This window comes from Dermacentor silvarum, unplaced genomic scaffold (assembly GCF_013339745.2).
Source record: "Dermacentor silvarum isolate Dsil-2018 unplaced genomic scaffold, BIME_Dsil_1.4 Seq905, whole genome shotgun sequence".
NCBI lineage: Eukaryota > Metazoa > Arthropoda > Arachnida > Ixodida > Ixodidae > Dermacentor > Dermacentor silvarum.
In genome coordinates this window covers 169052-191544 of record NW_023606951.1, presented here as the reverse complement: position 1 = coordinate 191544, position 22493 = coordinate 169052, and the positions used below count along the sequence as shown (strand labels likewise).

Below are 22493 nucleotides of genomic sequence, written 5' to 3'. Positions count from 1 at the left end.
GGGAGCCCAAATCAAAGGGGAGCCCATCACTGTGCATGTAAGGGTCAACCATCCAGTTGGCTGAGGTGCCCCAAGAAACTTGCATTGGATGTTGAAGCAAGGTGCCGTGGCAAAGGAGGTGCTCGTGGTCATTTCACAGTTGCAGTGGTCCATATGGCAGCCAGCCATTCCAATGAGGAAAGAGTACGAATTTATAAAGCTACGCCCAGTCATAGTGTCGCACCGGGAGAGGCCGATGAACAAGACTGGACTGTGTAGTGTACTTGGCACCAAATTTCATTTAAAGTGACCTTACCTTCAGACAAATATACCATCTCTTGATGTGTATGCAGGCAACAAGGGTAAGCAATAAAGTATAATGTGGGACTTATCATTGCAGCCTTTAATGAAATAGTGGGCTTCACAGAGTTCCTTAAAGACATCATTGTGTTGCCAGCTCCCCCAGGTTCCGCCCTCAGGCACATGCTTTCTCTTAGCTGAGACTAGATTTCATTCTCCTGCTGTAGCCACCTTTTTTTGTAGGCTATGCACTCCTATCAAATACCTTGCATTCCATTTTAAATGTGCTGCTCTTTCAGCATTAATTAAGTTAATGAAAGTGCACCAAATGACAACACCCTCTGCAATCATTCAACTCATTCCTACGTAAAAATGTCACTTCGTATTCATAGGTATGTGAAAAAAGAATAAAACTCGACCTTTTTTCGGAGCATGAGGATTGCCTGCAATTTCTTAAAGCTAGCTTTCTGCAGACACTGTTCAGCCTTAGGCATATGCCAGTTCGAAATACAACCCCCTTCAATTCTCGCCAATAACATTCATCCCCTCTCTCTTTCTGTGAGCAGTTGTAATTTGGTCTTCATTTGTTGCACAACTTCACTGTCATCAGATGCAGTATATACCAACCAACATGGCTGATGCATTTCATAGGTATGCGAATAAAAGAATAAAAACTCGACACTTCTTTCGGAGCATGAGGATTGCCTGCAATTTCTTAAAGCTAGCTTTCTGCAGACACTGTTCAGCCTTAGGCATATGCCAGAAATACAACTAACCCCTTCAATTCTCGCCAATAAACATTCATCCCCGCTCTCTTTCTGTGAGCAGTTGTATTTGGTCTTCATTTGTTGCACAACTTCACTGTCATCATGCAGTATATACCAGACCAAGCATGGCTGATGCTATGTTATGCACAATTGACGAGGAGTATCAGTACAGCCAGCAGCAATCACAAGCCTCCCTTTGCAAACACCAGTCAACGCTGCCATCCAAAGCTATCGTATGTAGTGTGTAACATGATTATCAAGGTAATGAAAATGAAAGAATGGCCTAGCATAGTGCATTTTGCCATCGCTGGTCGTACACTACCACCCGAGCCGGTGCATAATATCTGTCATATAAGTGAATGTAAACTATGGGGAGATAGAAGAGAACTACCCAATGTAGCTGTTGAGTAGGGACCACAAGTGGTGCCGAGTTTCACAGTGAACTAGTGTAGTACACACAGTTTCACAGTGTAGAAGTTCCAACTGCAACACAAAATCAACTTGTCACATGCAGTTTTAGGGTTTCATTGCGGCCAATTTCAGGCGCACAATGAAACGTCTGTGAAAACCAAACTGCAGTCGCAAAACATGCTATATAGTAACCTTTTATTCATGGTTTTGACAAGCACAGTGTAGAGGTCACTCAATAAAAACAAGCACGCTAAAAATTGTTGGCCTGCAGTCATCCAAGAACACACATAAGACATTGGTCAACAACACATTACGATGGGATAGTAGTGCCAGTTGGAATGTCCTCGCATAGCTACCACACACGTCATGCACACTTAGTTGACCTCGGTATAGCACACTGAAAAGAGCACACTGCTGCAGCATTGCCCACAGTGCAACTGTGGCAGGCGTACATACAATCTGCAGCGTCACACACATTGTCCAGTGATGATTTGCCACAACCACTTGCAAGTCTGCAGGGCTCCATAAAAAAATTGCTTGGGTTTTACTGCCAAGTGTGAAAGCACACCGCGGCACATGATGTTCATTGGGCTCAAAACGTGAGTTGCCGGAAGCAGTGTCAAGTTTATGAAGTCCTGTGATGATCTAGTGCTGCCTCTGGCTCCATCATGAAGGCTAAGGCGTTAGACCAAGCCTTTGTCTGAGTACTGATACTCCAAGCCATCCTCTTCCACTGCAAAGCAGGCAAGGAACTTGGGTTAGGGAGGACCGAAAGCATGCATTGTCCCAGCAGACAGGCAGGCAGTCATGCAGGAATAGACTCCTTCCTAAACGCCACACTTAGTGCACATGCGCTGCTTGTGCTTGACACAGACGAGCAAATTGTGTTCAGTGAAGGGCAGGGCTCCAAAGTGATGCGGCAATATATATATATATATACAAGGTGCTGAGGGACCTGCTTGAGAATAGCAGCCACAGTTAGTAATAAATGTGATATGCCGAAGAAGAGAAAAGAATTGCATGATAACAAAATTTACTCTATTTCTCCTAGTATAAGCTATCCCCCCACATAAAACCCCTTTTCTTAGTCAGATCAATCCAGAGAAAGAAGAAAAATATCTGCATAGATATTGGACAAATGAAGTATAAGAATGCTCAAATCATTACATAAACACCCTGCATAATAATTGGCACAAATCAGAGTTCCAGAAGCAATATTGCTTTGTAATTTCAGTGGCATTAGTAGTACACATTACCACTCTCACTGCCTCTCTCTGTTGAAGTGCAGTGTGGCTTCACTGCAATGCACTCCACCCTGCTGTGAAATCCCGCTGCAAGGTAAAATTTGCACATAACCTGCACTCCAACTTGGTATTTTAAAATGTCTTGGAACTTCTGCTAGGGATGTAACATAGCTTTTACTCTACAAGACAATGTAACATAGTTCTACATCCAGCCACTGCTAGGTGAGACAATAGGGACATCTAGGCAAAGTGGCACTAAGTGCCACTGACAACAGCCACTATGTGCTTGTCAAATAGAAATGGACAAGTCGTCAGCTCTGAATTACTACTCGGGAAACCAACAGGCATGCATGGCTGCAGAAGCCAGCTCTTACAGCACAGAAGAAGAGGCACAACGTCACCTATCCCAAGGTCTGTTCGATTTGCCTGCATCTCTGTGAACTAGTTCATGGCAGGGCACAGGAAGTTTAGAAACTGTGCAGTTGGACTTCAGCGGTGCAGGCACAACGCAACACTCGAAAGAAATACCAAGGTGCAGACATGGCACAAGCCTTGTGCTTGCCAGCTTGACGTGTATCATCTGCGTAAGTTAGAGGCAGAAAACCACAGGTATATGGTGGCTTTCGAGGTGCCTGGTCTTAAAGAGAACAAGTAGTAGTGCAGATAACTTTTATTATGCTACAGATGATACGAAAGTGTCAACGCGTGCACCGCAGAACATCTAGTACATATTAGCCTGAATTTGTGTCTTAGCTGGCAAACATGCCGATTTCTCACTCTCTTTCTTTTTCTTCTGGATTTCACAGGACAATAAAATCACACGAAATTGCACTGACCAGTGCTAACAAATTGACAGACATCTTGTTTAAATCGAAATAATTGGTTTGATCAGCGCGAACAGCTAAAGTGTGTGGCAGACAGCTGAATTGGTGGCTATGGCAAATACACAACATGCTATAGTGTACACGTGGGCGAAAAACGAATGCGAATCACTCTGCCACACTGCGTAGATGCAGCAGATAGATGCAGCAGACAGGTTTGAGCGGGATTTCAACGACGGTTATGCTAGTGTACTGCATTGTCTGCTGCGCTGTTGCATTGCACCTGCACGTCTGCACCAAGTCAGCGCTGTCAATTAGGAGGGTGCAGCAGCAAAATCGTGAACCAGCCCTGCACCTTTCTTGCACCTTTTGAAATGAATGGCATGGCTCAGAGGGCGCCATTGCTGCACCACTGAAATGAATAGCAGGGTGCAGCAGCTTGCGAAGTTGCCCAGTCAGTACAGGTGGATCGAATGGACCTTGAGTGTTAACAACAGCTTGTCCCTTTTCCATTAAAGAAAACAATAGGCTGAGACAAGCATACATGATACACTGACCATGCAACACCCTTCACACATATGAAAGCAGGCTGGAAGGCCTAGAAACAAATATGGGTGCTTTTAGCATCTGCATTTACAGTGACATTGCAGTGATGGCTTCTACTTCAAACAGGTGATTTCAAAGGTGGTTCTCTGCCCTAGTGCTAGTAAGGCACACTTAGAAGGAAAGAAAGAAGGAAAATAAGTTGCTTGAAGGCTCTCGAGGATCAGTAACCTTGCTTTATGTGTTGTGTGAAAAAGCTGCTGTGAGCCAACAGACAAATACCGTAGAATGACCAGTCAGTTGCTGTTATCCTTGGCTAACCCAGCAACCTTCTAGATATATTCCTAGCAACTTTTTAGCTACGTTAAGAGCATCTGTAGCTCTGTGGTTGGATCAAACATGTTGGTGTACATTCAGTGAAAAGCTCTGGTCCCACACCGGTTTCGGAACAAAGCTAGATGGAAATTACATTCTATCTAAGCACACGTGTGGGTGTAGACACAAGAAAAATAAGTTCAGGGAACAGGTGGCACAAGGCTGGATGAGTTCCGCAATGGTTCACAAATATATTGTAGTTGGATTGCATAGACTCCTCACACAAAGCAAGTTCTTGGACGACATGACATGCTCATTTTGCAGAATGAGGTGCGAGTGTTTCAAGGCATTTCAAATGCGATGGCACTGGTTGCCAGCACCCCCAAAAGATAGCAAATGGCTGAACTTTAAAGGCTGTGCCGACTGCACTCATTTATATGTAACTGAGCTCTGACAGATGTGAATGTTCTCCGGCCTACCGGTCACTCTTATAACTGTTCCTAAAGGGGCCCTTGGCCGCCAGCTTTCGTAATTATAACAGAAAATACAAAATAGTATTCAAGTGTTGTGCATTACAGTGTGGCAAGTACTACAGCGTAAAGTGTTTCACTGGGTGTAGAATACAGGGCATCAAGGTGTTTAGTGAAGAACTTGAAGAGACAATGCGCATTGTGTGCAAAGTGTTGTAGCTGACGCAAGTGTAGTGTTGTACCCTCATGGAGCTTGTCCACTCTGCTTCAATGGTGTAGGGCCCCTGCATAGTGGCATGCTCATGCATGTATCACATGACGTCCACAAAGAGCTCGCAGGGGTTGCCCATGGCCATGCGGAAGGACTGCCTACTACCGGTCAGTTCTTGAGAGCCCTCGGCACCGTCCACGCTGCGGCTAGACTCTGCGGGTGGTCCGCCACTGCCCCCTGCATTGCCACACCGGGCATCACACCAGCTCTAAAGAACGCCACCTGACAGGGACACTGTGTGTAGTTTTGTGCAACTTGTCAAAAGAGTCTTTCCCAGAGCAAAAAACAGCACCATTGCATGGCACTGAATATAACACAAAATGCCTTCTTGTGATTATAATTTTAAAGAAAAAAGAAAAGCAGAGAGTATTTGTGCCTTATAGTTAGCACAAATACTGATTATTATGTGAAGCTTGCTTGAGTTCTGATATAATGAAGTACTTGGTTGAATCAAGCAATAACTTGTGTTGTTTCAGAAAATTTCCTGCTTGTATGGGACGGCACAAGGTGAGGACTGTAAATACACAACAATACGCCATTACTTGTGGCAAAAGGTACAGTCCTACAGTTTGTGTGGCTGTCTGTCAGGAAGTGGCATTCGCTGCTATAACTTAGGATATGTAGCAAGTAAGATTGTTCAGTCTAGTGTTTTGGTCGCTAGTTCTGAGGAAATTGCACATTAATAATTTCATTGTACAACAGGCAAAAGGATTTGAATGAAAGAGGAATTAACAAGCTGGCCATGTGATAAGAGCATACAGGGAGCAAGTAAAGAAGCCTTCAACAGCAACTTAAGAGAAACAGAAGCGAAGTTCATGCTGCAAAATTAACTCAGGTGTACTTGTACCCACGCCACATGGGCACAGAAAATGACATCAACTTGCAAATGCCATAAAATTTATTGTCATTTGCGTAATGCCATATGGACGAACATCATGTTTTTGCCTTAATGTCATTTCTTACCTAATGCATTGGCCAGAACTCATTTGAATGAGAAATGCACACTCTCATTTCCATAACTTGCACATTGCAGTACAATTGAAATATTCAAAACAGCGTCTATCATTAAAAAAATAACTTATACATAACTTTAACCACATTGCTTTTGTCAGTAGTTGTACTCGGCAGACTTCCTCAGGTTGGCGTTGTAACATTATAAAAGACAGCAACAAACTCAAGCTAATGGCACCATCATGTGCCTGTTTCTTACATATCACTATTTCTAAAGAAGGGCTAAGCTTCTAGGCAAAGTAAAAGTAGCTTGTAAAACAAATTTATCCTTTATTTAGAACTCAAAACAGCCCACTTTAAAAGATGCTATGTCTTTTCTAGTATAGTAACAGTTCGTCATTATTTTGGATTTCACAGGACCGGAAATAAATGACCGAATTAGCCGAATGTCAACTTATCGAAGGTATCAAGAAAACAATAAAGAAATGCTTAGTACATCACCGTGCTTTTATTTACTGAATGAAACAAATCCTGTTTCTATTTTGCGCAAAAGCAGTGCGGAAGCTGCCATTATCGTCATCTTGCAACTGATTAGCGCTCACAGCAGGCGAAGGCCTTGCGACTTTTTGGCAGTGCAGCCGTGGCGTGTCTTCATCTGAGAGACGCATTCCACTTTCGCGCAGACAACCCATATTATTTTTTCACCATTGGGCTGGTCGTCAACAGGTCGTCAGCCTATCAGGATGTAGCTGGCACTCTTCATTCTCGACAGCTTCCACACTGTTTGCGACATTGCGCGGACAGCCATTGCACCAAGTTGAAATGAACTGCTTGCTGTAACCGGTGCGGACGAAACAGCAGTAGCTACCAATGCTTTCATGAAGTACTATTACGGTGTACATTTCGCACATCTGCGCATTTTCCTCTCGTGTCACTCTTTCTTTCTGCACCTTGCAGTGTACATTTCAAGCAGTACACTATAGAATTCAGACAAAATCATGGACAGCGACCGCGCAGTTCTAAAGGCATGTAGCCGACGCGCTCACCAGGTCAGAACGAAACTGCTGTGTGCCGCAACTGCAGTGGATGTAACTCCGGTCGATATCGATGCAATCATGTGTGGTGTGACCTGCAGTTCTGAAGGCATGCAGCCAACGCGCGCACCAAGTCACAACAAAACTACTGTTTGCCGCAACCGCTATGGACAAAACCGTGGTCACCACTATCGACGTGATCATGGATGGCGACTACATAGTCATGAAGCGTGTGGCTAACACGGTGTTATGCCCAGCGGTAAATGCAAGAATAAAGGCTATAAAGGCACAAATAGGAATGAAGCGCTCCTCGTACGATTTTAGTTGATGACTACGGTGTTGAGGACTATGCTGCTTCGAACCAGGTTGTATGCAAGCATATGTGCGTGCAGCAAAGCATTGACAAGGTTTTCTGGCAACCTGTGGAATAAAATGACTTTTTTTCTGGTGAATTCATTATTTCTGACACCTGACTATTTGTACTTTCAGGTAGTCCTTGCTAGTCAGCGACCGTATTGATACTTCCTATTGTGCCACCAATTTGTGTAGATAAATGTTTCAAGGAGTATGCGCCAACAAAAATAAGATCCTGCAAATTTAAAGCAGGTGCAGCTTGCCTATAATGTATCCAGTTGAACCTTCATACACTGAATGTACAGCTCAGACCATTTATAACATGACCACTTATAGTGCAGAACCAGCTAAAACGCAGTCTTTTCTTGACTCCCGTTTATCTTCCCATAGAAATCCGTATACGCATATCGCTTATAGCATAGCTGCGTGAGACGAAATACCGGTTATAATGCGGCTGATGGAACATGCCACAGGCCAGGGAGACAGTGAGTGCGCTTCCCAAATAGGTGCGTTGGTCGTTTGGATAGCGACCCAAGGGGAATGCGGAGGGGGACGAGACACAGAGCAAACGAAAAGGAAAGGAAAAAAAAAAAAGGAAAATAAATAAAGCGTGGCCTCAGAGGCGGCAGTGCGTTGTATGTAAGCGATCTGCGGGCTGGTGTATGTCTGCCCTGCTCAGGCAACGAAGAAGCCTTTGCTCTTGCTGCTTGTTAGCACTCCGCATTGAATGCATTGTCGCTTTTTGGCTCTTAAATTTGTGTGTGGAAAGTAAACAGTTTTTTTTATGACTCCAGGATCATGTAAAAATTGTTTCCAAACTTAGCTGCGTTCTGTGCCTATTCAATACCTATTCAAAATTTCGTGAAGGTGGTTTCACGTTCACCAGTAGTGAAGTGCTGAGAGTGTGTGCGACCTTGACTCAGTGAAATTGTCACTTTAAGCTGTGTTCCGCAAATTCAGTTAAGAGCCTTTAGGCTTTATGTCTACATGCATGCCTTCGCCGTTCCTACCAGTACACGCACATATAAATGTGGTAGACGTTTGCAGTACTTGCCGTGACTGATCGACTGCAATCACAAATTCCTCTTCAAGTGCGCTGCCCTCAGTTCAGCAAGTGAACATGATCTCCATTTAATTGTCTACGGGTACGAACATGACAAGGGCGAGCTTCCAGTGACGAAATGCTACTTGACACCACTACCAGCTATGCCTAAGAGTGCCGCCTCGTCGGTAGCCAGCGACTAAAGTTGCGGTTTGGTGCCAAGTCAGAGAAATGCTTCGCAGTAGCTGTACGGCTCTTGGAAAGCGGAGGAACCACCTCGACACCAAAAATGAAGGCACGGGTGGCAGGTGCAACATTAGAATGGAGACAACTTGGATTGCAATCGCCATGTTTTCGACATCGTGCACACGGGTGAAATCCAACGAGGCACTGTACAGTGTGTGAAATTTCAGTCGCCATTCTACACTGGTTCTGTGGAGTTGGCGGCAGTGCCATTGGCAATTAGGAATAATTGAGAAGGTCTGCAAAATTAGTCAGCGACCGACTTACTTTCCTTTATATAGTTTGTTGTGTGTGTGTGTTATTTTGTCTGCTTCATGCGAACACCGCGGGTCCTCGGATGTTAACCTTTCAATGTTTGTAAATTTAAACGGATGCAAGCATACGGGTCGCAAGCTTCGATTCTTGGATATGTGCGGCTGCATGGTCGACATGTTTCGCATGCAAACAGCCTTTGAAAACTGTTTTGGTTATACAGTTAAACCTGCTTATAACGAACCTCCATATATATAACGAATTCCTGGATTTAAGGAAGTTTTTCTATTCCCCTCCTTTACTCCATAGAAGCACATGTATTTCAGAAATCTACGTAACGAAGTGGCAGCGGGAGACCCCCTCCAAATAACGAATTTTCCCCGCCGACAACCTAGAGATTTCGTCCCAAATTTTGTGATTTTTGCGTGAGCAACAACCGGAAACCTTCTCCGCCCCGACGGAATGCGAAGCGGCGTCGCCGCGCTTGCACGCTCGAATTCACGGCGACTGCGAGGCGAGAGCGTGCGTGCGCGAGGTGGACCTGCATCCCTCGACCCAGCGATCTTGCCGCCGCGGGCGTGACCTTTCCCCCTCCCTTCATTCAAACCTGATGCCGCTGCTTGCTGCAGCTGGCCTAGCCCGCCAAGCCGGCACTCTCCTTTTCCTGTTGATGTTGCCGAAGGAAAAAAAAAAAATGTTTTTTCTTCAACGCGCTGGCAGCGCCACTGTTTGGTTACTGCGCAAGTCTCTGCGCTTCACTTCACTAACCTGACACTAGGTGACACTATAGGACGCTATGACGCCATCGTGTCGCTCGCTGTTCGTTTCCGACGCCTCGAGCTATAGAGGAGGCTATGCTCGAGCTTGTGCGAAACAACACGCGTCCACGCATTCAGTACCTGGTGTGACATTCCAAGGATGAGTGCTTCCACGATGAAACGCAAGATAGTGACCTTGTCTGCAGTTCGCTTTGAAGATAAGCCCGCGCGGGCGCACACTTTTTCCACATCGCAGATCGCTTTCAAGATATGGCGGCGGCCGCCGAAATAAACGTCTCCCTTTCTCGCCTCCCACGCCTTGACCCCCTAGCGCGCGCGAGATTTTGTTTGAGTCGGCTGACCTTCGCAAGCTTTCACTCGCACACAGCGTACAGCGCGCGGCGACGATGTTGCCATATTTGAACTTCACACGGAACCTCAAGGCGACGTCCACGGGAACGGCACAAATGCGCTTCGCTATAAAGTGTGCTTCTGCGCGGTTACTGCTCTGACGGCGACAGCGAATTCGCACCCCCTACCGGCAGCATCTCCCCGTTACTGTGAACTTATCTCGAAGGCCCTGCTTTTGTGCGCGGCAATTGGCAGGAAATACGTAAGTTCACTATCGCTGGCGACTGTCGTCCGGGCGTCGCAACTCGAGAATCGAACGTCTGCGCACATGAGATTTTGCCGATTTTGTGCCTGTAGAACAAGAAAAATAGTATGCACTAACCATATGGTGGGCAATGAGCGACTACGGCTTGAGCGGTCAGCCAATACATGGGTTTCAATGGGGAATCTTTGCGACTACGTTTAAACCGCAATTACGCAATTAAAAAATTTAATTATGGGGTTTTACGTGCCAAAACCATGATCTGATTAGGAGGCACGCCGTAGTGGGGGACTCCGGAAATTTGGACCACCTGAGGTTCTTTAACATGCACCTAAAGCAATTACGCATTAAGTGGGTACATATTATGAGGTTTGACTGTACTATCCTTACTTCGTATAGCTGTCTGCTAATTTGCTGTCGCAATCGCAAAGACCTTAGCCTTTCCGAAACTGGAACTTTCTTGTTCATCTCAACTTTAGTATACTGGGAGTAAATCTTGAGCGATAGTACATACGGTACGCGTTTCTTTTTCGAACTTTCGTGCCAAACCTGCATATTACGAAAACCTCTTTATAACGAAGTTTTTCGGGAATTTGTCAATTTCGTTATATCCAGGTTTAACTGTAGTGCAGTATAACTTATAATACGGGTATTCGTGACTCCGGTGACTTACGTTACAGGCGATCTATGCTGTAGATATAACCAAGTAAATCTAAGATATTTCTGACTGTGCGCAATGAACGTATGCTTGTAATAAATATAGGGCATAGTGAAAGTATTTTGTGTCTGCAGTGACTTTGTTATTACAAGATCTTGAACTCCTTCCACTTGCACAGGGTAGCAATCCGGACATGCGCCTGGTTGACCTCCCTGCTTTCCCTTCCCTTTTCTCTCTCTCTCAAGAACAAGAATAAGAGTGCAGACACTGTGAGCCAAAATAAAGAAAAACTTGAATGAAGCTGTAAGTTTTGTTTATTAAAAACAACTCGTCAACATTTGTATAACTACGCTGGGCTTGTGAGTAAACTTCAGGGAAACACTGGCTGAAAATGGCCTCGGTTACAGGCAGAGTTCAGAGGCAAAGCGCTCACCGGATCCCGAATGGGTGCTCCCTTCACGGGCATAGTTGACATAGGAGGCCAGCTGTGTCTCCGCAGCACTTGGTGCAGCCGTGCTACCGCACACGTACCCTGCTGGAAGCAGGGGACCCAGGCAACCCCAGGGGGAACCATGCCCCCTGCTCCACCTTCCTCATCTTCTTCTTGCAGCCGCAGTGAGCACATGTCTGCACAGGACAAGGCAATTTACGCGGTGCGATCATGTGGCCCACAATGAGAATAAAGAAGACAGGCTATGTCACGAGTAAAAAAGCGCAAGGACATTGATCACAGAGAAAATATAAGGCTAAAAGACTAAAATAAACTAAACAATGATGTGGAGTAAGCTGCAAACTACAGCTGCTGGCAGCCTGAGTGAGAACGACAAAGTGCGCATTAGTGCACATGCTCTCCGTGTCTTGGCCATTATTAAAAAGGATCGTCCTTTGGTGAGCTCTCAAATATCAGCCGCATAACAATATGATCTGACTATTATGGGGGTGCCTCATCATTAGCCAAGTGCGAAAAACTGCACATGAAAAAAGCATCTTTCATCAGCTGGTTTAATTTCATAATGACTGTGGCATAGAATTGCAGACTGTCAGCTAGTAAAGCAGTAATGACATGTAATATGCAACGAAATGAGACTCTGATGACCAGATGTGCCTGCCCCACCACATTGTCAGGACTCCACAACATGAACTCACCAAGGGAGAGGTCGCTGAACACGTAGTAGCACTGCTCGGAGAAGGAAAGTTTGTTGACGGTGTGCCGGATGAGGCCTGCCTTGAGTAGCTGGTTGGCATACTTTTTGGCTTCCTTGCGGTCTTGGAAGCCTTGCACATGTGTTGTAAGCCAGTCTACCACATCCACGCCTGCAGTCAAGAAAATAACAGGGCAAGCAACTCAGCTACTATGAACACTAGGAAAACAAGAAATAAAATTCTCAGCTGATCCGAGACCTGTTGCTCTGTGCTCTGAGCAAAGGGTGCTTGTCTTCATAACAGTGACAGACATGCGGCAATTCCACTTCAAAATTTCTGACAGAATTGCTCCTAAAGATGTCAAACACTTTGGCAATACTACAGTCGAACCTCGATATATCGAACACGGATATATCGAATTATTGCCTATATCGAACGGTTCCTATATCACGCGGGAAATCGTATGCATTTTTAATTTTTTATTTCGAACGATGTTTGACGCATAATGGATATATCGAACTCGGCCACCCCAGACCACCGCGCTCCGTTGACAGGCGGCGAGCTTTCCCGCAACACTCTCGAAACTAGCGGCAGCGCGGTGGGCGTTTACGACCACTGCACACATCGATGGCGCCGAGAGCGCCACTTGAACGTAGCGGCTTGCGCACGCCGCATCCTTGCAGCGTCGACGGGTCGACGCACTGCACGTGTTGGACTAGCTCCTCCGCGTCGTCGCATCCCTGGTCGCATCGATCGTTGCGGTCGTAGCCCCGTTGTGTTCGTGTGTGTAACGATGGCTGCAAACGCTAAGAAACGGACGACTCTGACTTTTGCTGCTAAACTAGAAGCAATCCAACGCATCGAGAATGACGAGAAGAAGTCGAGCGTCGCAGAAGCGTTTGGCATACCAAGGAGCACATTGAGTACGACAGCACTGGTACAACAGCGGAGCTGACGGATGTGGAGATCGTCGCCAAAGTTACTGCTGAGCAGCCAAACGAAAACGCTGCCGAGATGGATCCCGCAAGCGCTGATGATGCCCCGCTCCCTACATCAGCTGAGGTCATAGCTGCTCTGGCCCTTGTGCGCCGCCACTGCGGCGCGATTGAAGGCACCGTCCTATCACTTGTGGATCGCCTGGATTACATTGAGGACGCAGTCGTCAAACACGCCATTGCCAACAAAAAGCAGGCTACCCTTTTTCAGTATTTTAAGCCGACGCAATAAATGCTTTGTTTGAATCCTCAAGTGAGTACTTACTGCACCATGATTGGTTCATTGGTTGTTTTCCACAAGTTTTTGACGCATATTTTACTTGATTTTTTATATCGAAATCTGGATATATCGAACTATTTCGCGATCGCCGCGCTGTTCGATATATCGAGGTTCGACTGTACTTCGCCATGACTAGACATCTATAAAAAAAAAAAAAAAAAAAAAATGCTCAATAAGAAAATGACTGAAAGCATCACCTGACAACTTTTGAAATGGCAATTTCAATGGCACAATTTGGGAGGGGGGTTAGACTATTTTTTATGCTAATAACTTAGTGCCTTAGACGCAGTAGAACTATACGTACAGTAGAAACTCGTTCATACGTTGCTGGAAAAATAAAGAGAAAAAACGTATGTACTACTAACCGGGAAAATTTACTATCCGAAGTTGCTAAAAAATTACCAGACTCATCTGTAGTTACATCTACATGATGCAAAGTGTTGCGGTAATCATTGCAGCACAAGACGCCCATGCGTGCTGAGCCAGTGGGGCCCGAGTGGCCCGAGACGCAGGTTGTCATTTTTGAGGCTTCAGGAAGCTTACGTTTGCACTCCTCGAATTGAGCCTGGGTCGGCAGCTTTTTCGGGTGAGGTGTGTCGGCGAGTTTTCCTAGTCCACTTGACGAGAATCAGTGCGGCACAAGATGCTGACGCGTGCGGAGCTTGTTGGGCCTTAGCGGCCCGAGATGAGCTTGGTTGTTTTTGTATTGCGTAGTGTTTTAAGACAGCAATGGGAAACCGAAATGAAATCAAGCTGGTAGGCAACGAATGTCGGTGCTGAAAGATAGTGTTTTCTAGGAATGTATTAACCAATAAAAAAAGTGTAACTATGTTGGGTAATTTTTTGGGTTCTCGATCGAAAAATTCGGCGCCGGGAAATCATACGAAATGGGATCATATAAACGACGTTTTACTCTATATGATGCACTGTATTCTAGAATGAAACAAAAAATAAAGTAGGAGAAGGTATTTTAAGGAACAGCTGCAAAATTTTTGAATGTGTAAATGTTAAATTATTAAACATCATTTGGTCAAAACATGCCCTTTGGACTATGAAATACATAACAGGCAAGAATTTAGGCTGACTGAATGTTTTCCTAATAAAACCATGAGGTTGTAGCAGACACCGTATTTGTAAAAGGCATCTGTAATAGGCCTGTTTGTAACACCAATTTTAGTTTTCTTTGTGCGGCTAGTGCTTTTCATTGCTCACCTATAAAGGCCTTCGGTATAGTGATCTTGAGCCACATGCGGTCTCTGACGTCCAGTCCTGAATCGGGAGCTGCCATAGCCTTTACAATAGTCTCCATGTCAGTCTCCACAGTCAGTAGTGGCTCCTGTAGCTGCCCTGCAAAACATTGACACTTGGTCACACTGGAGTCAGCTAAAGTCCGAACAGGATTGCTTGCCTAGACTCTGAGGCTGTAAGGAAACAGCTAGGCAGGCTTGTTCTGAGGTACAGTAAACCTCGTTAACACATAGTTGGCAGAGAATGTGGATCAGGTACGCACTAAGCGATGTACTAATTAACCCATCAGGTACGCACTAAGATATGGACTCATTAAAACCGACAATGGCAGATGAGCGGCTATGGACTTACTGGTAAAAAAAAAAAAAATGTGTTACTTCTCACTCAAACACAAACACAGACAAGCTTTATTGCGAGCAGGCAGCAAAAAATATGTGATTTTCACTTGCCGCCGTGAGGGCCATGCAACGACAACAGCATCCTCAAACTCGGCGAGGCAGCAAGCCAGTTTCTCCACCAGACCACACTTGTCTGTAAATGCCCTCATGACGGTCAACGCAATATCCGCATCGGATACGGAAGGGCCATCATTCACGTTGTCATCCATGACAACAATGTGGAAGTGCTAGAAGCTATGGGAGCAGGGAACTCGTCATGGCTACCATGTTTTGATGTCCCTACTGGTGACAATTGCAGTCTGGGAAAGGTTCGTGCGTATGACATTTCGCTGATTCCACGCTTGTACACGCCAAAAAACTAAGTACTACGCACTAACCGTTTGCCATGCATGCCTAAAGTGACTACAGCGCAAGCGGTCAGCCACTACATTAGGTGCAATGGCGACAGGGCGGGGAATCCATCACAACTACATTTAAACCGGATTTATTTATTAAGCGGGTAGGTATTAATGAGGTTTACTGGAGTTGCTCTTTTCTGTTTTCTCCTTGTTTTTTCGTTGTGCACCATCAGGATGAACGCATATACCAACTGCTCAACTTCTTAATGTTGGCTCTGCTTGAGGTCAAGAAGTGAAAACCTACACAGCACTAGCACAATACAGTGTGTATTCCTCTACATCCTTGTACTGGTCGCACTACGCAGAAAAACTCAAAATAATGTACAAACAAACCCACATTTCAACGTTAACACAACAGGAGGCCTTACCAACAGCCTTGTATCTCTATGAAAATGCTTAATGAATCACTGGAACAGTGTCTACATATGAGGATGCTTGACTATAACGCATTACCCGATGTTCACGTTCCCTACATTACAATCATGCAACGGCAGGAACTGGCTCATCATAGTTACAGCAGTTGTAATGAGAAATGGAGCTATTGCTCTGCTACCAGCAAACTTGAACGCACAGGCACCTCAGGAACTTTCTCTTTGGCTTGGGGGCATAGAGGAAGTGACAAGGCTCACTGGCGATGCAAAGTAATAAGCAGCAAGAAACACTCCAGTAAAGGAAAACACGAAACTTCAAGAAGCATCGTTCAAGAAGTATTCAGAAAGAATAAGTACTCTGGCCACAATAACAGAGAACAGCTGCTGTGCTTTTAGCCATCTAACACAGTTTGGTGGTGGCAACAATGAACACTGCGCACTTACTCTCTGACTCAGGCACGGATGAAGTGACTGATGAGGAAGGGAGGTGAGGTGGAGACAGACGGAGGCCTCAAGGGTCCATCATAGAGCAGCGGTTGGCGGAGTGAAGGTCCAGGGGCCAGCGGAGCCGTGAGTGGCCCACGGCAGAGGAAGAGCCGCGTGCTGCCTCCGTGTGTGCCACCCAAGCTCCTGGGTCGATGGGGCGTACAGGCTCGGTGCGTGGGATGGTGAAGTAGCCCTTGGGGTTGGGGTCCCAGCACTTGGCTACCACCAACTTGATGGGACTGCAAAGTCATTCAACTTATGTATCCATCATGCATGCCTCCTTCTCACTGTACTCTGCCATGAACTACATATGTTTTTACTGAATGCTAGAACGCTTATGCGGTGTCTTGGCTTAGATGAAAGTCAAATGAAGTGTGCTGTGTAGTACCCTAGTTCTGTTGTGTCTCCTTCCCTCAAAAGAGTTCCTTCAGCATATTGAAACTTCAATTTTCGCTCCTTACAGAGTATTTTAGCATATGATAGGGAAGGTAGCAATTGGAAGCTTAGCAGAAGCAGCCATGCACTACAGAAAGGTGCCAAGCAGGAATATGCAAGGAAGATTCATCAAATACTTGTGCTGAGCAACCTGAACTTGCATAAAAAAGAATGCAGCGTGGATGACTATGTGCTGTAACTTTGGAGCATCAGCATTACGGTCATACAGCAACAGGAACACTTGAAAAAAGTGTTCTCTTTCGTTCCACCTTCCTATTGTTTTTAGATAAATGACTCACCCAGGCTTTGTACAGTCTCCGGAGCACTCGCACAGCGTCATCGTTGCTCATGTTCTCGAAGTTGATATCATTCACTTGAAGGATCATGTCACTGGCTCAATGCGACCATCCAAAGCAACAGCACCCCTGCAACAAGTAACACCTGCTCACTGAGGCCTTACTTATAGGCAGAACAGAACTGCAATGAGCTGCCCTGAAAAGTGTACTGTCATGTACTGTATACACATATTCACTATAAGCATAGACGCTTATATAACGCAAGTTGCCAGAGTCGCGAATATCCGCACTATAATCAAAACAGCATCTTTCAATGGCTGCACACGGGCAAAACATGTAGACCAAGCAGCTGCGCATATCCAAAAATCGAAGCATGCGACCGGAATGTTTGCATCTGTTTATATTTACGAACGCTGAAAGGTTAATGTCCGAGAACCCGCGGTCTTCGCATGAAGCCGACGAAGTAACAAAAATTGAAAAAGAAAGAAAAAGAAGTAGTAGAAGAAGAAGAAGAAACCTATATAGAGGAAGGTAAATCGCTAACTAAGTTTTCAGACCCGCCCTTCATTATAATTTTCACGTGGCACTGCCACCAACTCCACAGAACTAGTGTAGAATGAATGCAGACTGAAATTGTGGATGCCCATACAGTGTGTTGTTCTATTTCCGAGACTGGAACTGGAAACATGGCGACCGTGAACCAAGCTGCCGCCACTCGAGTGTTGCCTGTGCCATCTGTGCCTCCGCTTTCTAAATGTCGTATAGCCCCTGCAATGTGTTTTGTAGACTCAGCCCCAAACCGCAACTTTGTCAACTACTTCTGACGAGGTGTGTTGTAGCTGGCAGCATTCCCAGGTGGCATGCCGTCGCAGGAAGGTCGCTCTTGATACGTTCGTAACTGTAGAACAGTGGGCATGCAATCCCGTTCCAGGGCTGAACTGACAGCAGTGCGTGTGCAGCGGAGTTTGGTTTCACAGGCGATCAGCCACAGCAACTACTGCAAATGCCTACCAAGTTTGTATGGACATGCTGGTAGGAATGGTGGAAGCTCGCATGGGGCATAAAGCCTAAAAGCTCCGAACTAGATTGTGGAACACTGCTTAAACTAACAGCAGTTAAGGTTGCATGCGCAATATCTGCACTTCATGACGATGCGCATCGCAACGGGTGGACACAAACTGAAGAGCCAAAGCCGCTAAATAGTGACAATGCGCATGTGTTTAGTGCGGAGTGGGCCAAGCAAATGCTTTTTCATCACCTAGGCAACCCTGCGCCTGCATCACACTACTGCCCTTTTTTTTTTCATCCCTTGTTCGTTCGCTCCATGTCTCCTCTGCATTGCTCTCGTCGCTCTCCCCTCCCATCAGCCGGGGCACCTCATTGATAAGCGCACTCGCTACTGCGCTTGAGTGCAGGATTTCCCCATGGAAGCCACATTATAACTGGTATTTTGTATCGTGCGACTGCACTATAAGCAGTATGCGTATACAGTAAAACGTTAATTCGACACTCATTAATTCGGAAAATCATATAATTGGACTCGTCCTCTTGCTCTAGCAGGCATATGCATTACTTAATGGAATCAAACTCTCGTTAATTCGGACATATTTGGCCACACACAAGTTAATTTGGGCAACCCTTGGAGCTCAACAAGCACTGCAAATGTGTGATACAAATGAGCAAGAGCGGCCACTAGCATCCAACCGAAATGAAGAGGTGGAGTTTGCATCGCCATAGTTATCAGCGGAAATCATACTTGGGCAATGAAAATGCCGGAACACTTTGTGCTGTTACAGCCTTTATTCTGGCATTTGCTGCTATGCATAACACCGCATTGGTCGCATACTTTCACAACTGCGTAGCCGCCATCCATGATTGTGTTGATAGGGAGCATGGTTTCGTCTACAGCGGTTGTAACAAATGGTAGTTTGTATCAAGTTGGTGCGGCGTCGACTGCGTCCCTTCAGAACTCCGTGGTTGCCAACCATGATCATGTCGATAACGACTGCGGTCTTACGTGCAGCTGTTGCGGCAAATGGTAGTTTTGTTTCGAGTCATTGAAACGGCAAGTGGTCGAGGATGAAGAGCACTGGCTACATTGCGATGGACGATCTGTGGTGACCAGTACATTGTCAAAAAAATAATCAGGGTGTGCACACAAGTGAAAAGAGTGTCTCGGGTGAAAACACACGCTGCGGCCGTGCTGCTTATGCAGTCGCGAGGGCTTTGCTGCTGAGAGCCCCAGTCACGTGCCTACGAGAATTACAGCTTCCGCAGTGCTTTTGGGCAAAATAGAAACAGGATTTGGTGATTAAATCGGTAAATAAAAAGTGTTCACGTAGCAAGCATTCGTTGTTTTCTTGATACCCTCAAAATTCAACATTTGGTTAATTCGGACGTTTCTTTTGTTCCTGTGAAAGCCAAATTAACGAGGTTTACTGCGTAGAGTTCTATGGAAGGGTAAACGAGAGTCAGAGAAAGCCGCGTCATAGATGGTTCTGCACTATAAGCGGTTATGTTATAAGTGGTCTAAGCAGTATATGAAATGACTTTAGCGAGGTTCTATTCTACTGTAGTGCAAATGAATGGGGCAGGGAAGGAAAAAAGTGAAAGATTTGTGCAGCTTGCCTTTAGTAACTAAAAATAGGCTTTGTGATGGAAATTACGTTCTACTGTACTCACCCTTTCATGATGGAGCCCACGTAGATGCCGCCATCTCCACCTTTGTTCGACTGGCCAACTATGCTAATGCCAAGGAAGTTGACTGTATCTGCAAGCCACAGCAGAGAAACTTCATATACTTCTACACAAGGTACGACACACAGCTGATAGTGACTGGAAACTTGCCCGCACCATCCTAGAACATCAGAGGCACAGCAAGGCCTTGTTGCTACCACTTAACCAAGTAGTTACATCACAAGTAGTTACTTGGTATATTAAATTACAATGCAACTTGTTTTCTGGTTATATGCATTGGTCCTTCGAAACTATATCTGATACAGAAGTACAGTATACATCAGATGTACAACGACCGATTTCTTCGCGGCACCGCAACATGACCCATAGAGTCAAGGTGTAAGAACTTTTGAAATTTCGGACAAAAACCCTTCGCCATCTGATTTCCTAGACTTTTTGCCATGACCGCAGGTTCGAAACGGCATTAATTGAAGCCACCACCACCGCTGTTTTGATTATTTCGCCGCCTTGAACAGGTGCTCTCGCATGCAGGTCAGCTGGCAGCCGTAGGCACCACTGCGACAATGCTAGGCATACCTGCTTCGACGTTTGTTACCAAGCTTCCTGCGGTTCAGTGCCATTTTTCATTGAAAGAATTCACTGCTGTCAGCAATGGTGCCGACTCTGCCTTTGTAATCCTTGCCAATGGCTTCGAAGCTCGGAAAGCACGGCGCGTTGCATAATGCCGGTTCCCGAAAGTTAGCTTCTCCTCAATGCGGTGAAGCATACACAAAGTATGCAGTGAAGCTACCAAGAGTGGGAAGGGGCAATTGTAACGGGACACAGTATGGGTTCCTTAACTATACAGTATACATGCATGCACCTGCCGTCTCCTGTCAAAGTACGAGCCCCGATACGCCTAATAAGTGTACTGGCAGACCTTCAGAGCTATTTCAGACATGCCTGTGGCGATTTGAGCCATTGGGGCAGTAAAAAGCATGTATTTATATTTTCGGACTGTCCAATTTTTCAGACGTTTTCGCGGCCCCTAAGGAGTGCGCAAAATTGGATGCAGACTGTATTAGTTTTGCCGTAATATGTCCAAAGTAATAAGAAAATCGCCCCTTATAAATCTGATCCATGCGTGACTGTGGCTTTCCATAATAAGACAACGAAAATGTCAACATTTATGCTGTCACAGCAAATTTTCTACAGCTGCAAATTAAACAATGTCTAGAAGCTTGTACTTACCTAAGTTTAATGTGACGGTGATGATGTTTAGTGACAGAGTGCTATCTGTGATGCTGCTGATCGAAGATGCTGAAAGCACAGAAGAAAAAATTCCAAGATATTTGTGCTGTTTTTGAAAGCAAAGTTGACAGCTTAAAATGCAATTTGCATGAAGTCCTGCTTAGTCAAGACACTGCTGGAGGGTTCAACTGCACTGAATAAGAGCAGCGCAAGCAGACAGCGTGCACAGAAATGCCAAACAGGACTACTGCTGCTACTTGCTCAACACTGCAGTGTTGTTGGGCTGGGGTGAAGCTTCTCTAGAATTTAAATTCATGCAGTAATACATTCCTTCTCGTATGAAGCACTTAATGTCTAAAATCCCCAGCCACATACACACATGCATGCACACACAATACTTATATTCTTGTAATGGATTCAGTAAAAAGCAACCTCCCTCTGCAAGTGCGCAACACTTGCAATGGTACAACAGTAGGACATCTTACAATAGATTTAGCACAAAACAGATAGCACACAGGATGAGCGCCATCAGATTTGCACTCGTCTTATGGGCCTTTGTATGTGTGGTTGCTTGCTTCATGCTAAACCTACAGTAATTTGTAAGCGATCATGCACCAACTAGCCCAACTACAATTTCTACTCAGTTGGAGATCCTATTTAATCTTATGATTCAGAAATATAGATCTATGTATAAAAGAATAATTTTTAAATTACATTCATTTGTGCAAAAATTATGCATGTGAATATTTACCCAGCTTGTAAGTGCCCCCCATAGAATATTTTAAACGAATTCTTTCTGGCCCAAGGATAAGTGATTCAAATCTAGCTACATTCCCATTACAGTTCGTAGTTCCAGAATACCAAACAACAGTGGAGCCATACAGAACCTCACGAAGCAATGCATTGGAAATATTAGCAGGCAATAAGCCATGGCTTTCTGAGACAGAGTATCAAACAGACTTCTCACCCGACTCATGGGAGGCATCTTCTTCCGCCGCCTACGCCGATGCCTCGCATAAATGCGCGACACGCTGCTCTCCTCAGTGGTGGTCGAAATCCTGACAAAGCAGCAGACAAAAGCAAACATGACACTCATCAGTCAGGCTGTCATACTCCGATTAAACAGTGTTGACAATGTCTTCATAACCAGACATACGCATGCTATGTCCCCTTTCTTTAAAGTGCTGCTTATAACTAAATCTTTTGTTATCCACTGGCATCCCTCACAGCCAGGTTTTAGTTTATGAATGGCCAAAACTTCACACTTGTCCTTTTTCACAGTAAACTGGTACTAACACGGAGAAATATACATCACTTCGCATGAAGTTAATGAATGTCGGCTCAATCCACAAATTTGTGAAAGAAGCGCCTAATAGTTTCACCTGATGCTGCCGTGGCACACCTGTGCTTAAAGGGGCCCTGAAATGCTTTTTATTGAAGTCGAGAACTGCATTTGAAGTTAAATTAGACTATGTATTTCAGAAATACAC

At 45.3% G+C, this 22493-nt stretch overlaps 1 protein-coding gene and 1 pseudogene across 3 annotated transcripts in view; one reads left to right on the top strand and one right to left on the bottom strand.

Moving 5' to 3' along the window:
- Positions 1–22493, top strand: part of LOC119435775 (ubiA prenyltransferase domain-containing protein 1 homolog) — a 179407-nt gene that overhangs the window by 46039 nt on the left and 110875 nt on the right. The window lies entirely within an intron of this gene.
- On the bottom strand, positions 2063–21024 carry LOC119435782 (segment polarity protein dishevelled homolog DVL-3-like; annotated as a pseudogene).